Source organism: Girardinichthys multiradiatus, chromosome 9, assembly GCF_021462225.1.
Source record: "Girardinichthys multiradiatus isolate DD_20200921_A chromosome 9, DD_fGirMul_XY1, whole genome shotgun sequence".
NCBI classification, from domain to species: Eukaryota; Metazoa; Chordata; class Actinopteri; order Cyprinodontiformes; family Goodeidae; genus Girardinichthys; species Girardinichthys multiradiatus.
Window position 1 is genome coordinate 42,060,690 of NC_061802.1, and position 15,232 is coordinate 42,075,921.

The following is a 15,232-nucleotide window of genomic DNA, read 5'->3' on the forward strand; positions in this document are numbered from 1 at the left end:
CAAGGCACCTCAGTGGAAAGTCTGTGGGAAGGAAAAAGTGTGGCAGAAAACGCTGCACAACGAGAAGAGGTGACCGGACCCTGAGGAAGATTGTGGAGAAGGGCCGATTTCAGACCTTGGGGGACCTGCGGAAGCAGTGGACTGAGTCTGGAGTAGAAACATCCAGAGCCACCGTGCACAGGCGTGTGCAGGAAATGGGCTACAGGTGCCGCATTCCCCGGGTCAAGCCACTTTTGAACCAGAAACAGCGGCAGAAGCGCCTGACCTGGGCTACAGAGAAGCAGCACTGGACTGTTGCTCAGTGGTCCAAAGTACTTTTTTCGGATGAAAGCAAATTCTGCATGTCATTCGGAAATCAAGGTGCCAGAGTCTGGAGGAAGACTGGGGAGAAGGAAATGCCAAAATGCCAGAAGTACAGTGTCAAGTACCCACAGTCAGTGATGGTCTGGGGTGCCGTGTCAGCTGCTGGTGTTGGTCCACTGTGTTTTATCAAGGGCAGGGTCAATGCAGCTAGCTATCAGGAGATTTTGGAGCACTTCATGCTTCCATCTGCTGAAAAGCTTTATGGAGATGAAGATTTCATTTTTCAGCATGACCTGGCACCTGCTCACAGTGCCAAAACCACTGGTAAATGGTTTACTGACCATGGTATCACTGTGCTCAATTGGCCTGCCAACTCTCCTGACCTGAACCCCATAGAGAATCTGTGGGATATTGTGAAGAGAACGTTGAGAGACTCAAGACCCAACACTCTGGATGAGCTAAAGGCCGCTATCGAAGCATCCTGGGCCTCCATAAGACCTCAGCAGTGCCACAGGCTGATTGCCTCCATGCCACGCCGCATTGAAGCAGTCATTTCTGCCAAAGGATTCCCGACCAAGCATTGAGTGCATAACTGTACATGATTATTTGAAGGTTGATGTTTTTTGTATTAAAAACACTTTTCTTTTATTGGTCGGATGAAATATGCTAATTTTGTGAGATAGGAATTTTGGGTTTTCATGAGCTGTATGCCAAAATCATCCGTATTAAGACAATAAAAGACCTGAAATATTTCAGTTAGTAGCAATGAATCTAAAATATATGAATGTTAAATTTTCATCATGACATTATGGAAAATAATGAACTTTATCACAATATGCTAATATTTTGAGAAGGACCTGTATTGCTATTATGTTTTTTACTATAGATAGGCCTGTGACATCAGGGTGATACGCCTCTTATGGGAACGAGGTCTAGGGATTCGACCAGTCCGACTTATTGGCCAGTTGAAAGAGAACCACAGTGAGGAGTGGCTGAAAAGGGTGCCGCGTTACACCAAAGAGTGTGCTGCCTTTATCAGCAAACGTTGCCTGTTGCCACCAACCTTTGAAGAGCCCCCTACTACTATATTAAGATGATTTCTAGTCCCTATTATTGCTTTTATAGTGTGAAAAGTGTTTGTGGAAGGTTAAGGAATGCGGTCTGGAGTGGATCACTCCCTATGGTAGAGAGGACATGACAGGCTTACACCATATATGGGAATGACTACTCTTTTAGGTTGAGATATCTGTAAGAATTGGCTGAATCAATTCCTGCTTTCTGCTTGTAAGAATGTGAATTGTAAGTAAAAGGCTGGGTGCAAGGATTTTTCCTTTGTGAGAAGGAAATCACTGTTTGGCAGCCGACTGTCTCAACCTTGCAAGTCAAACTAACTTGGTTCACTTGTGCCTTCTTTTATACTTATCTGTGTTAATCAGCATTTTAACTCTAACAAATGCAGTACCTACTGAAGCAGAATAATGAACCACTACAAGATATAGCACCAAATTCTGAGGAGGCAGATGCATTGCTGGAGCAAATAGAAATACAACAGCCAGTAGAGGCCGATGTGGGGTTTGAGGAACTTGAGAGTAGGAGGTCTCACTTGCAGATTTACTTTCGGACACATCCAATATGATCTCAGTGCTTCCTGACCGCAGCCCTATACCTCAGCTTGCTCTACTGAGCATGGTGAGTCTTCTACTTTACAGTCCCCTCACCTGCCTGGGCTCCAACCTGCGTCCTCCGCTGTGGTCCAGGCTACTGTTTCGCCAGGGTTACCTGTGCAAACTACATCTTCAGAGCAAGTTGTAAGTTAGATATCAGTGTGCTTTGAAAATTATGGATGTTTTAGCTTTTTGAGATACTTAAAACTTCTAGTCTGGAGTGGCCCACGTGGATAGGCGGTGGGCTGGGGTAGGTTTGCTTGTTGCCCCCCAGCTCAGCCGTCTCATGTTGGGGTTTACCCCAGTGAATGAGAGGGTTGCATTCCTGCGCCTTCGGGTTGGGGACAGGTCTCTGACTGTCGTTTCGGCCTATGGGCCGAGCGGTATGCGGAGTACTCGCCTTCGTGGTGTCCCTGTCGGCGGTGCTGGATAGTGCCCCTTCCGGGGACTCCATTATTCTGCTGGGGACTTCAACGCTCACGCGGGAAACGACAGTGACACTTGGAGAGACGTGATCGGGAGGAATGGCCTCCCCGATCTGAATCTGAGTGGTGCTTCGTTATTGGACTTCTGTGCTAGTCACGGATTGTCCATAATGAACACCATGTTCAAACATAAGGGTGTCCATCAGTGCACTGGGCACCAGGACACCATAGGCAGGAGGTCAATGATCGACTTTGTTGTCGTATCATCAGACCTTTGGCCCATGTTTTGGACACTCGGGTGAAGAGAGGGGCTTAGCTGTCCACTGATCACCATCTGGTGGTGGGTTGGATCCGCTGGGAGAGGAGAAAGCCGAGAAGACTTGCGCCCAAGCGCATACTGAGGGTCTGCTGGAAACATGTGGCTGAGCCCTCGGCCAGGGATGTATTCAACTCCAACCTCCAGGAGAGCTTTGACCAGATTCCGGGGGATGTTGGAGACATAGAGTCCAAGTGGACTATGTTCTCCGCATCTATTGTCGATGCTGCTCCCTGTAGCTGCGGCCGTAAGGTCTGCGGTGCCTGTCGCGGTGGCAATCCCAGAACCCGGTGGTGGACACTGGCAGTAAGGGATGCTGTCAAGCTAAAGAAGGAGTCCTATAGGCCGTCGCTGGCTTGTGGGACTCCTAAGGTGGCCGACGGGTACCGTGAGGCCAAGCGTGCCGCGGCCCGGGCTGTGGCAGATGCAAAAACTCGGGCCTGGGAGGAGTTCGGTGAGGCCATGGAGAAGGACTACCGGTTGGCCTCGAAGCGATTCTGGCAAACCGTCCGCTTCCTCAGGAGGGTGAAGCAGTGCTTCGCCAACAGTGTTTATAGTGGGGGTGGGAGGCTGCTGATCTCGGCTGAGGACATTATCGGATGGTGGAAGGAGTACTTCGAGGATCTCCTCAATCCTGCCATCACGCATTCCCTGGTGGAAACAGAGGCTGGGGACTCGGGGTTCGACTCTTTCATCACCTAGGCTGAAGTCACCGAGGTGGTTAAAAAGCTCTGCGGTGGCAGGGCTTCGGGGGTGGATGACATCTGCCCTGAGTACCTCAAATCTCTGGATGTTGTGGGGCTGTCATGGTTGACATTCCTCTTCAACATTGCGTGGCGGTCGGGGACAGTGCCTCTGGACCTCTGGACTGGCAGACTGGGGTGGTGGTCCCCCTTCATAAGAAGGGTGACCGGAGGGTGTATTCCAACTACACTCCTCTGCGCCCCTGGTAAGGCCTACGCCAGGGTATTGGAGAGGAGAGTCTGGCTGATAGCCGAACCTCGGCTTCAGGAGGAGCAGTGTGGTTTTCGTCCCAGCCATGGAACACTGGACCAGCTCTATACCCTCTACAAGGTACTCGAGGGTTCATGGGAGTTTACCCAACTGGTCCACATGTGTGAGAAAGCATTTGACTGTGTCCCTTGTGATGCCCTGTGGGGGGTGCTCCAGGAATATGGAATCGAGGGCGCTTTATTAGGGGCCATCTGGTCCCTGTACAAGTGGAGCAGGAGTTTGGTCCGCATTGCCGGCACTAAGTCGGACCTGTTCCCGGTGCATGTTGGACTCCGGCAGGGCTGCCCTTTGTCACCGGTCCTGTTCATAACTTTTATGGACAGGATTACTAGACGCAGCCAAGGGCCGGAGGAGGTCTGGTTTGGGGACCAGTGGATTTCGTCTCCCCTTTTTGCAGATGACGTGGTCCTGCTGGCCCCCTCTAGCCAAGACCTACAACATGCGTGGGGCGGTTCGCAGCCGAGTGTGAAGCGGCTGGGATGAAGATCAGCTCCTCTAAGTCCGAGGCCATGGTTCTCGACCGGAAAAGGGTGGCTTGTGCTCTTCAGGTTGGAGGGGAGTTCCTGCCTCAATTGGAGGAGTTCAAGTATCTCGGGGTCTTGTTCACGAGTGAGGGAAGAATGGAGCGGGAGATCGACAGACAGATTGGTGTGGCTGCCGCAGTAATGGGGGCGCTGTGTCGGTCCGTTGTGGTGAAGAGAAGGCTGAGCCGAACAGCGAAGCTCTCGATTTACAGGTCGGTCTATGTTCCTACCCTCACCTATGGCCATGAATTTTGGGTCATGACCGACAGAACGAGATCCTGGATTCAGGCGGCTGAAATGAGCTTCCTCCGTAGGGTGACCGGGCACTCCCTTAGAGATAGGGTGAGGAACTCGGCCATCCGGGAGGGGCTCGGAGTAGAGCCGCCGCTCCTCCACATCAAGAGGAGCCAGTTGAGGTGGCTCGGGCATCTATACTGGATGCCTCCTGGACGCCTTCCTCGGGAGATGTTCCAGGCACGTCCCACCGGGAGAAGGCCCAGGTCATGGCCCAGGACACGCTGGAGGGACTATGTCTCTCGGCTGGTCTGGGAACGCCTTGGGCTCCCCCCGGAGGAGCTAGAAGAGGTGTCTAGGGAGAGGGACGTCTGGGTGTCTCTGCTGAGTCTGCTGCCCCCGCGACCCGTTCCCGGATATGCGGAAGACGGCGAGTACGAGTACATCCTGTGGTCATGGAAAAGATGTCAGTCTGTTTCATAAGGGTCAAAGCATTGGCATGCATCAAGCAGAGAAATCATCTAAGGGGATTTCAGAAACTACCAAAATTGGGTTGAGAACTGTCCAAGGCATTTTTAAAAACTGGAAGAATAGTGGGGACCCATTGTCTTCAAGGAAGAAATGTGTTCGGAAAAAAAATCCTGAGTGATCGTGATCCGCGATCACTTATACATTTGGTGGAATCAAATTGAAGAAAAACAACAGTAGAACTCTGGGCTATGTTTAATTGTTAAAGTAAGAGCATTTTCACACGCACAATGCCAAGAGAATTGGGACTGAACAGCTGTGTAGCCTTAAAAAAACACTAATCAGTGAGGATAACCAGAAAAAAAGGCTTCTTTTTGCCTAGGGAGCATAAAAATTGGACTCTGGAGCAATGGAAGAAGGTCATATGGTCTGATGAGTCCAGATTTACCCTGGGGTAAGAAGAAAGGCAGGTGAAGTGAGGCACCCATCATACCTAGTACCTTCTGTACAAGGCTGTGGGGTCAGTGCTATGATCTGGGGTTGCTGCAGTTGGTCAGGGAACTGGGTTCAGCAACAGTGTATGTTCAAAGAATGAGGTTAGCTGACTACCTGAATATACTCAATGACCAGGTTATTCCATCAATGGAGTTTTTTCTTCCCTGATGGCACGGGCATATTCCAAGATGATTTGTGAAAGAGTGGTTCAGGGAGCATGAGACATCATTCTCACACATGGATTGGCCACCACAGAGTCCAGACCTTAACCCCATTGAGAATCTTTGGGATGTGCTGGAGAAGGCACATCCTAAAGATGCATGCTTTAATCAAAGCTAAAGGCAGTCCAATGAAATATTAGAGTGTGTGACCCTTTTTTGTTTTGATGGCGACTTTTTTTTTGGCCAGGCGGTGTTCATTAAACTCTTTGGTTATAATGTGACAAAACGTGAGGTATGAATGCTTTTGTAAGGCACTGTAGTAAAAATAATAAATTTTAAAAAGTACCTAACAATCATAATTTACCAAACATTTTCCTTTTTTCTGACTACTACATCCTTTTAAGATATGAATAAGCATTTGCCACTGGGAGATTTAGTTTAAATTACAAGGGTTTGTTTGCTGTGATGCCAATACTTTTTTTCATTGATTTTTAGGAAGGTAATAAATATTTCCAACATACTGTTTTTTCTTTAAATTATTTAAAACAGGTCTCTTTTTTTTCAAAGTTGGTACTCCTTGTAGGTAGTTCTACTGTCTTTAGAGAGATGCCTGTCTCATTACCTATTAGAAGCAAACATCTTGCTTGAATGAAAATGATGTTATATCTAAGTCAGGAGTATGAATTATTTTGGTTCTTAGCTGTAGGCTAAAAGAATACCAAATTTTCTTCCAAAAATCACAAAACAAATATTGCAAACATTAACCCACAGACTTTTTTTAACTGGTTTCACTCTAGCAAAGTATTCAATTTTCCCCCATTCCTGCCAAGAATGTCGTTTCAATAATAATGCATTAAGTGGGCTGAGTACTCCAAACACTCAGAGCTTCCTCTCTAAGTGCACAACCAGTTTCTGCTTGCTGCTGAAAGCATCTTACACGCACAGTCCTTCAGAGTTAGACGAGCTTGACATCCCCACCCTCTTTCCTCCTTTTCCTCACACACACACACACACACACACACACACACACACACACACACACACACACACAGTCACAGTCAACCTTCGAACTAACCGTGGTTCTGGAGGAACAAACCAAAACACTGCCAGAGTTTTTAGCGCAGGCATTTTCCTGCAGGAAAAGTCCCATCTGAGTTCCAGCGTTCATTGTGCTTGTGTCTGCTGGAGCCAGCAGCATGGTGCAGCTCTGAGCAGGGGGTTAAATCCCCCATAAGAACAGCAAAAGGTCACCAAATGCTGTTGTTTATCAGCTATCCTAAAATGAAGCACTGCGTGGGGATCCTGTGGATTGATTTGAGCCCCTCTGTGCCTGCAGCATCGCAAACACACACAGTGCTTATCTCAACACTAATGTCTGCACAAATCCAGGAAAGACATTGCAAATTTCGAGCAATTTCTTTAATTGATTATTAGGTGTGGCACCAATCAGTGGCTGCCTAATCAATAATTAAGAAAAATGTGTGTTTTTATGTTCAAAAATTTATTTAGCATTTTGTAGCTCATTTTCATCCACAGGTTGACAAATAGTATCTATAAGAAAACAAGATATTTAGTTAGTTAATGTTTTCAACTCTTTGTATATGAAAACCAACTGATTAGGTACTAGAGCACCTGCTTAATTAGCCTGCACAGAGCCCAGATTCCCTAAAAAATTGGGATATCAGGATTTAACTATAAGGTTTCATTTGAAGATCATCAAAGGTCAATCACCTCCTTTGCATTCCTTAAATCAAACAAAATGGTGTGAATCAATTAAGCTACATTTGAGCAAAGATTCAGCTTTTTCCCACAAACCAAGGAAATAAATTCAATTTCAGTTTATTTATATGGTGCCAATTCACAATACATGTTGTCTGAAGGTGCTTTACAAAAAAGAAAGCCAATTCAATCGAATCATACAGCCCGGTTGCAATTCAATTACGCACATTCCAAATTGATCCTAGTTATTGAATAATACACTTAAGTTCAGTTTATTATTCAGATTGGTGAAAATGTTTTCTATCTAAGGAAACCCAGCAGATTGCATCAAGACTTGCAGCATTCACGCATTTACTCCTCCTAGACGAGAATGTAGCGACAGTGGACATTTGCTTGCAGTATGTCACTAACTTTGTAGCCATCCCTCATATTGAGCATGCATGTAGCGACAACAGAGAACAAAATTCCCCTTTAACCGGAAGAAACCTCCAGCAGAACCTGGCTCAATATGAGTTGCCTTTTGCCACGACTGACTGGGGGTTTGATAAGGTACAGCATACACACACAAAGAAACACAGAAGCACTAATCCATGAGTACTTTTATGTTAAAGAAAAGTAAAATTTAATGACAGTTGTAGCTCCTTTGGTGGCATCGTCTAAGAGAGAAACACAGCTAAGTTGATACGTTGATAGGCCCTGAGCCTGTCTTGTCTATACAATGAAAGAGGGCACATACAGTTAGATGCACTAAAAGCTCACCCATTAGCTATTTCTAGGAGAGATCAGGGTTAAACACTTAAAGTCAGGGCTAAGTGTATCATCTATAGAAGAAGAACATTAGTTTGATGGTGTCACAACTAAACAGAATGACAAGCCAAATGTGGCTTCTATGAATAGAAAAATACAGAGACAGAAAATAGAGCTAACGGCTAAAATAACAGGAAATAATGCAACACTGGAGAGCAGTAGGAAAATGTAGCAGATTGAGGAAACATTGTCATTATGTCCTATAACCTGAGCCACTCTAACTATAAGCTTGATCAAAAGGCTAAGTCTTAAGCATAGCCTTAAAAGTAGACAAAGTGCCTGCCTCAACTTGGAGCTGATTTCCCTGGATAGGAGTAAAAGATCTGCCTCCTTTTCTACTATTAGAAACTCTATGACCACCAGTAAACCTGAGATCCCTGATGTATGATGGGCCATGATTATGAAGGGCTTTATATGTCCCACCAGGGACAACTGCTACACAACTTTAAAGGATGCATATCATGCTGTCACCAGGGCTGCTTTGGAACTTTCTGACCACTCTCTAGTCCACCTCATCCCACAGGCATAAATTAAAAGCTTCCAAACCTGTGGTTCAGACTGTTAAGAAGTGGACTGATGAGTCAAAGCAGATGTTGCAGGCCTGCTTTGACTGCACAGATTGGACTGTTTTTGAAACTTCTGCCACTGATTTAAACCAACATATTGAAGTGGTGACATCATACATCAGTTTCTGTGAGGACGTGTGTGCAGACCAAGACCTTCTGCACAGCACATACAATAACAATAAGCCCTGGTTCACTTCTCATCTTAGGCAGCTGCACAGGGATAAGGAAGAGGCTCACTGCAGTGGGAACTGGGCTCTGTATATGCAGGACAGGAACAAACTGACCGTGGAGATCAAAGCAGCAAAGGGAAGCTACAGTAAGAAGCTAAAGAAAAGCTTTCCACATGGAGATGCTTCTGCTGTTTGGAATGGTTTGAAAAACCGATCTGCCTACAAGAGCCATTCCTGCAACCCTGAGCAGAATACTCACCTGGCAAATCAGTTGAATGGCTTTTACTGCAGGAATGAAAAGCAGCAGTTCACTAACCACACCCCTACCTTCAGATCCCCTACCTGCACTTAGGATCTCAGAGGAAGATGCAAATAGGATCCTTCAGCGCCTGAAAACAAAGAAGGCCTCACAACCTGATAATGTCTCCGCATCATACACGAGAGCCTGCGCCAACCAACTGGCACCCATCTTCACTGAGATCTTCAACAAGTCACTGGAGCTGCGTGAGGTTTCCTCCTGCTTCAAACGCTCCTTCATCATCCCAGTACCCAAGAATCCCACCATCACAACAGTGGTCCAAAGTACTTTTTTCGGATGAAAGCAAATTCTGCATGTCATTCGGAAATCAAGGTGCCAGAATCTGGAGGAAGACTGGGGAGAAGGAAATGCCAAAATGCCAGAAGTCCAGTGTCAAGTACCCACAGTCAGTGATGGTCTGGGGTGCCGTGTCAGCTGCTGGTGTTGGTCCACTGTGTTTGGACAAACTTGCCAGGCCCAAGCATTTAGGGAATGTCTGCTGGGAATGTCTGTCTGCCCTTTGACCAGATTCCGGGGGAGGTTGAAGACATAGAGTCCGAGTGGACTATGTTCTCTGCATCAATTGTCAATGCTGCCGCCCGTGGCCATAAGGTCTGCGGTGCCTGTTGCGGCAGCAATTCCCGAACCCGGTGGTGGACACTGGCAGTAAGGCATGCTGTCAAGCTGAAGAAGGAGTCCTATCAACTGTGGTTAGCTTGTGGGACTCCTGAGTCTGTGGCAGAGGCAAAAACCTGGGCCTTGGAGGAGTTTGCTGAGGCCATGGAGAAGAACTACCGATTGGCCACAAAGTGATTCTGGCAAACCGTCAGGTGCCGCAGGAGGGGGAAGCAGTGCTTCGCCACCACTGTTCACAATGTGGGTGGTAAGATGCTGACCTCGACAGGGTACACAAGGGTTCATGGGAGTTTGCCCAAACGGTCCACATGTGTTTTGTGGACCTGGAGAAGGCAATCGACTGTGTGTCTCGTGGTGCCCTCTAGGGGGTGCTCCAGGAGTACGGAGTCGGGGGCCCTTTATCACTGGCCATCCAGTCTCTGTACAAGCGGAGTAGGAGTTTGGTTCACATTGCCGGCACTAAGTCGGACCTGTTCCCGGTGCATGTTGAACTCTGGCAGGGCTGCATGGGCACAATTTCTAGGGCTGGATGGGGTCTGGTTTGGGGACCAGTGGATTTTGTCTCTTCTTTTTGCAGATGACGTGATCTTGCTGGCCCCCTCTAGCGAAGACTTTTAGCATGCACTTGTTCGCAGCCGAGTATGAAGCAGCTGGGATGAAGATCAACTCCTCCCTCCAAGTCCGAGACCATGGTTCTCGACAAGAAGAGTGGCTTGCCCTCTTCAGGTTGGAGGGGAGTGTCTGCCTCAAGTGGAGGAGTTCAAGTATCTTGGGGTCTCGTTCACGGATGAGGGGAGAACAGATCAACAGATGGATCTGTGCGACTGCCGCAGTAATAGGGACGCTGTGCCGGTCCATCGTGGTGAAGAGAGCGCTGAGCTGAAAAGCGGAGCTCTCGATTTACAGATCGGTCTACGTTCCTACCCTCACTTATGGCCATGAACTTTGGATCATGACCAAAAGAACGGGATCCCAGATACAAGTGGCTGAAATGAACTTCCTCCGTAGGGTGGCCGGGCACTCCCTTAGAGATAGGGTGAGGAGCTCAACTATCCAGGAGGATCTCGGAGTAGAGCTGCTGCTCCTCCACATCGAGAGGAGCCAGTTGAGGTGGCTTTGGCATTTATACCGGATGCCTCCTGGACCCCTCCCTCGGGAGGTGTTCCAGGCACATCCCACTGGGAGGAGGCCCAGGGGATGGCCCAGGACACGGTAGAGGAACTGTGTCTCTCGGCTGACCTGGGAACGCCTTGGGCTCTCCCCGGAGTAGCTGGAGGAGGTGTCTGTGGAGAGGGAAGTCGGGGTCTCTCTACTGAGTCAGGTGTGGTGGGTGCCACACACCTGTCTGAGTGATAAAAAGAGACATCATATTTCTCCTTTTTTAACTTCCCTTCATTGGCTTCCTGTTAAATCCACTGAAGAATTCAAAATTATTCTTCTCAAATATAAAGCCCTTAACAATCAAGCTCCATCATACATAAACAATGTGATAGTCTTATATGTTCTTAACAGAACACTTCATTCTCAGACTGCAGATTTACTAGTGGTTCCTAGAGTTTATAAATGTAGAAGGCAGATATTTTAGTAATGAGGCTCCGCTACAGTGGAACCACCTCCCAGTTTTAGTCTGTGAGGCAGACACCCTGTCTACTTTTGAGAATTATAGCTTATAGTCAGAGTGGCTTAGGTTATTTTGAGCTATCTCTGTAGTTATACTGCTATAGGTCTAGGTTGCTGTAGGAGATAATGACCACTTTTTCTGACTCTGCTACATTCTCTTACTACTCTCAAATTTTTTAAATATTTGTTATTATTTCAACTGTTAACTTTATGTTCTCTCTGTTTTTTTCTTCCTAAAAGCTACACCTGGCCTGGCTCTGTGCTTAGCTGTTACAACTTCTTGCAGGGTGGCATCGGCTGAGCTACCACTGCCAACAACTTAATGTTCTCCTTCTAAAGATGATACACTTTGACCTGTCTTTCAATGCTTAACTCCATCTCTCTCCTAAACATAGCTATTGGCTGAGCTTTTGCTGCAACTAACTGTATGTGCTCTCTTTTATTCTCTAGACTTGAAAAGCTTATCTGCTCAGTTATGTTTCTCTCCTAGATGAGGCCACTGAAGAAACTACTACTGCCTTTAATGTTTTGCTTTTCTTTCACATAGAATGTACTCCTGGATTGATGGATTGATCCTGGATACACACTTTTGTGTGTATGTGCTGTTCTCTCAAACCTCCAGTTGGTTTTAGCAGATAGCCACTCACACTAAACTTGGTTCTGCTAGAGGTTTCTTTTTGTAAAAGGGGAGTTTTCCTTTCCACTGTTGCTCCATGCATGCTTGGTATGAGGAATTGCTGCAAGTGACAGTCCACAGTCGCTACATGCTCATCCAGGAGAAGTGAATGCTGCAAGTCAGTGTCTCAATGCAATCTGCTGGGTTTCCTTTGATAGAAAAGTATTTAACCAATTTTAATAATGAACTGAATTTGACTGCATTGTTTGATAACTAGGATCAATTGTAATGAATGTACTTGACTTGGAATCTGTATGGTTTGATTGACTTTGTAAAGTGCCTTGAGACAACACGTGTCGTGAATCACTTTATATAAAAACAGAATTGCCCTGGTTGAGGAGAAACAGGCCTAGGCACCCAACTAGTTCATCAAACTTGCTACTATCCAGTCGGAAGTATCCAAAGTGTTTCTCAATCTCCATTGTTTTCATGTCATTCACCAGCGTATTGTATTCCCCTTCTTCGCCCCTAGTCTGGTTTAATGGCCTTACATACCACCTTTTTTCTTTTGTTTTTTCAAAGCTGCAAGGCAAATTAGCTCTTCCTGCTACACCGATGACAACATGGCAGAAAGTGTCAGAATGGAGAAATTTGTCACGAGAAACGGAGGAAACCAATACGCTCGACTATGAATTCTCAAATGCTCGGGGACAGTGCATCCGCGCCGCTCACAGTACACTCACAGTACACCCGACTCCGTAGGACAGCATTAAAGGCTACATTTAGGCTATCACTTTTTGTGTCAACATGGTTGTTGAAATCCCCTACTGGAATGACCTTATCAGTAACACTAAATCAGATAAGAAACCTGAGAACTCATCTAAAAATTAGGAGTAGGGTCTTGTAGATGAGACACACAACAAACAGAAGCGGTTTTAGTGCTTTGAAGTTTGGATGAGAAAACTAAGCATTAGATATTCAAAATAATTGTTATTAATTGGCCTGGGAATATTCAATAAACCTGACTGAAAGACGGTTGCTAGTATTTCAAGGAATGTGAAAATTAGAAAGAGTTAACTCATTTGTACATAATCCTCTTGCTGCAGTTTGGTTTTTGTTTGACAAAGGGTTCCCAAAATGTAAAGTACAGCCACAAAAAAAAAAAAAGTGTTTTAACATGACTATGTTTTGTAATAACTCACAAATGTCACAGTAAAAAGAATTTAGATCAATTCCAGAGTCTGAAACACCAAACAGGTCCACTGTGTGTAGCAGCAAAAACAGGAAGTGGCTGTTAAATTGCTTGGTGTCTCCAAATTGCCGTCAGGTATGAGTGTTTCCATGCATGGTTGTTAGTCCTGTATGCCTCTGTGTTGCCCTGTGATGGACTAACAACCTTTTTAGGGTTTGATCCCCCCGTGACGCTGGCAATAGTGACCAGCACTACGGTGACCCCACAAGTACGAGTGTGAATAGACAATGGATGGATGGATGGAAAGTGTGTCATGGTGGTCAGCTTTACTAAGAAGCAGCTTGGTCCAGGAGTCCTGGTTAAATTTTGTGTTGTTATTAGAGTTTTGGTAAGGGGGGGATGAGCAAGGTGTGTTGGGAGGGATGCAAGGCTTTGTTGCCATAGCATGGTACAATACATGAACCAGCATTTGAATCCTGCAGTGCGCGAACCCTGTTCCTCACCTTGATGTTTCTCATTAGGGGGTGGCTGTGCACCTGCCACCTTTGTCTGAGGTGTGGATGTGCACATTTGCATCTGCACTACAAGTTGTAGTGTTCCACCAACAGCTCAAACGTTCAAGTAGAGAAAAAAGTTATTTCTCAGTGTCTTCAGAGTTCGAACTATTAAAAAGCACTAAATCAAGATGCCAGTTGGCTCAGCAAAGAACTGTGTGATTTGGCATTATCTTTGCAATTACAAGAGAGGGGGAAGGATCTGCCTAAGATCTCCCTGTCTATGCCCTTTACACACACACAGTGAGAAAAGGAAGCACTCCTGGGAGACAAAATACACCTAAGGGATATCCCCTGCCTTTTATTTCACAGCTCTGCACTGACTGAGTATGAAATGAACTTAAATACCATAGTAATATAAAAAGATGGGTGGAGGTGGTGGTAGGGTTTTAAGGGTGAGGAGATTTTGTGTTCATATAAGTAGTAATATCTGCTAATGAATCTGCAGCATTTTTTCTGTAGCAGTTGTCATTGTGAACTAAATGATTTCACAAACAACAGAAGAAAAAATAAAATAAAAACAAAGACCTGGGATAGGAGTTTTCAATCCCCTGGTCAGTGACCTATAGATGTAATTATGTGGCTAGTTCAAGCAGCTTCAAATATACCCTGAAGAATGTCCTGCTCCATCACTCTTTTGCCCCTGAAATGATTTTTTAATTCTTCTTTTTTAAAGGCAATACATCTCGCTGTTTTTTCATATGTCACAAAGATTCAGAGTCTGTGACCTAAAACAGCCCGAGGAGTGCGACTTCACAGGCAGTTTCCTCCGGGACTAATGTGTTTTCAGAGCGGCGACCATCTTTTTCCCTGTTTAATGAGCTCAGTCATAAATAAATGCATGGCCTTAATTAGCCTGCGTGTGGCGGGGGCACTGGAATTAGTGAGGAGCTAGGGAGATGGAGGCTCCATGCCCGAGTTCTTCTGGAGATGGTGAGCTGGGCATGGGGAGGTGGCCTTTGAGCAGATGCTCTCCTTGCTCTCTGCTGGTTGAAGCTTCCATGACTTCTTCCTTTCATCTGATCTGTTAAGCTGCTTCTCACTGAGAGCTCCTTGGCCAGTGGCAGGGCTTATATTGGACTTTCTCTAAAGCAGCCTCAGACTGTAATCAGTTTAAATAGTTTATGAAGGCTAAAATTAACAGAAACATTCTTTGATTCTGTGACTGTTCAGTTAAAATTAAGCTGAATTATATAATTATGTAATAAATCACTCTTTTATGAATTAGGATGATAGTTTTATGCATTTATTGCTAACTTGTATGAGTTCAAAATAAAAAGAAACATTTTTGTTTTAAAAAGTCCACGGATTAAAGTGCCTTGACTCCCAGGCTGAAACCAGACCCCTTTTAAAAAATAAAGGGCTATACACACAAAATGCAAACAATTGGAATTACAGTATAAAACCATTGAGGAAATAGCCACCAGCTGGGATTTTATTGTTGCTTTTA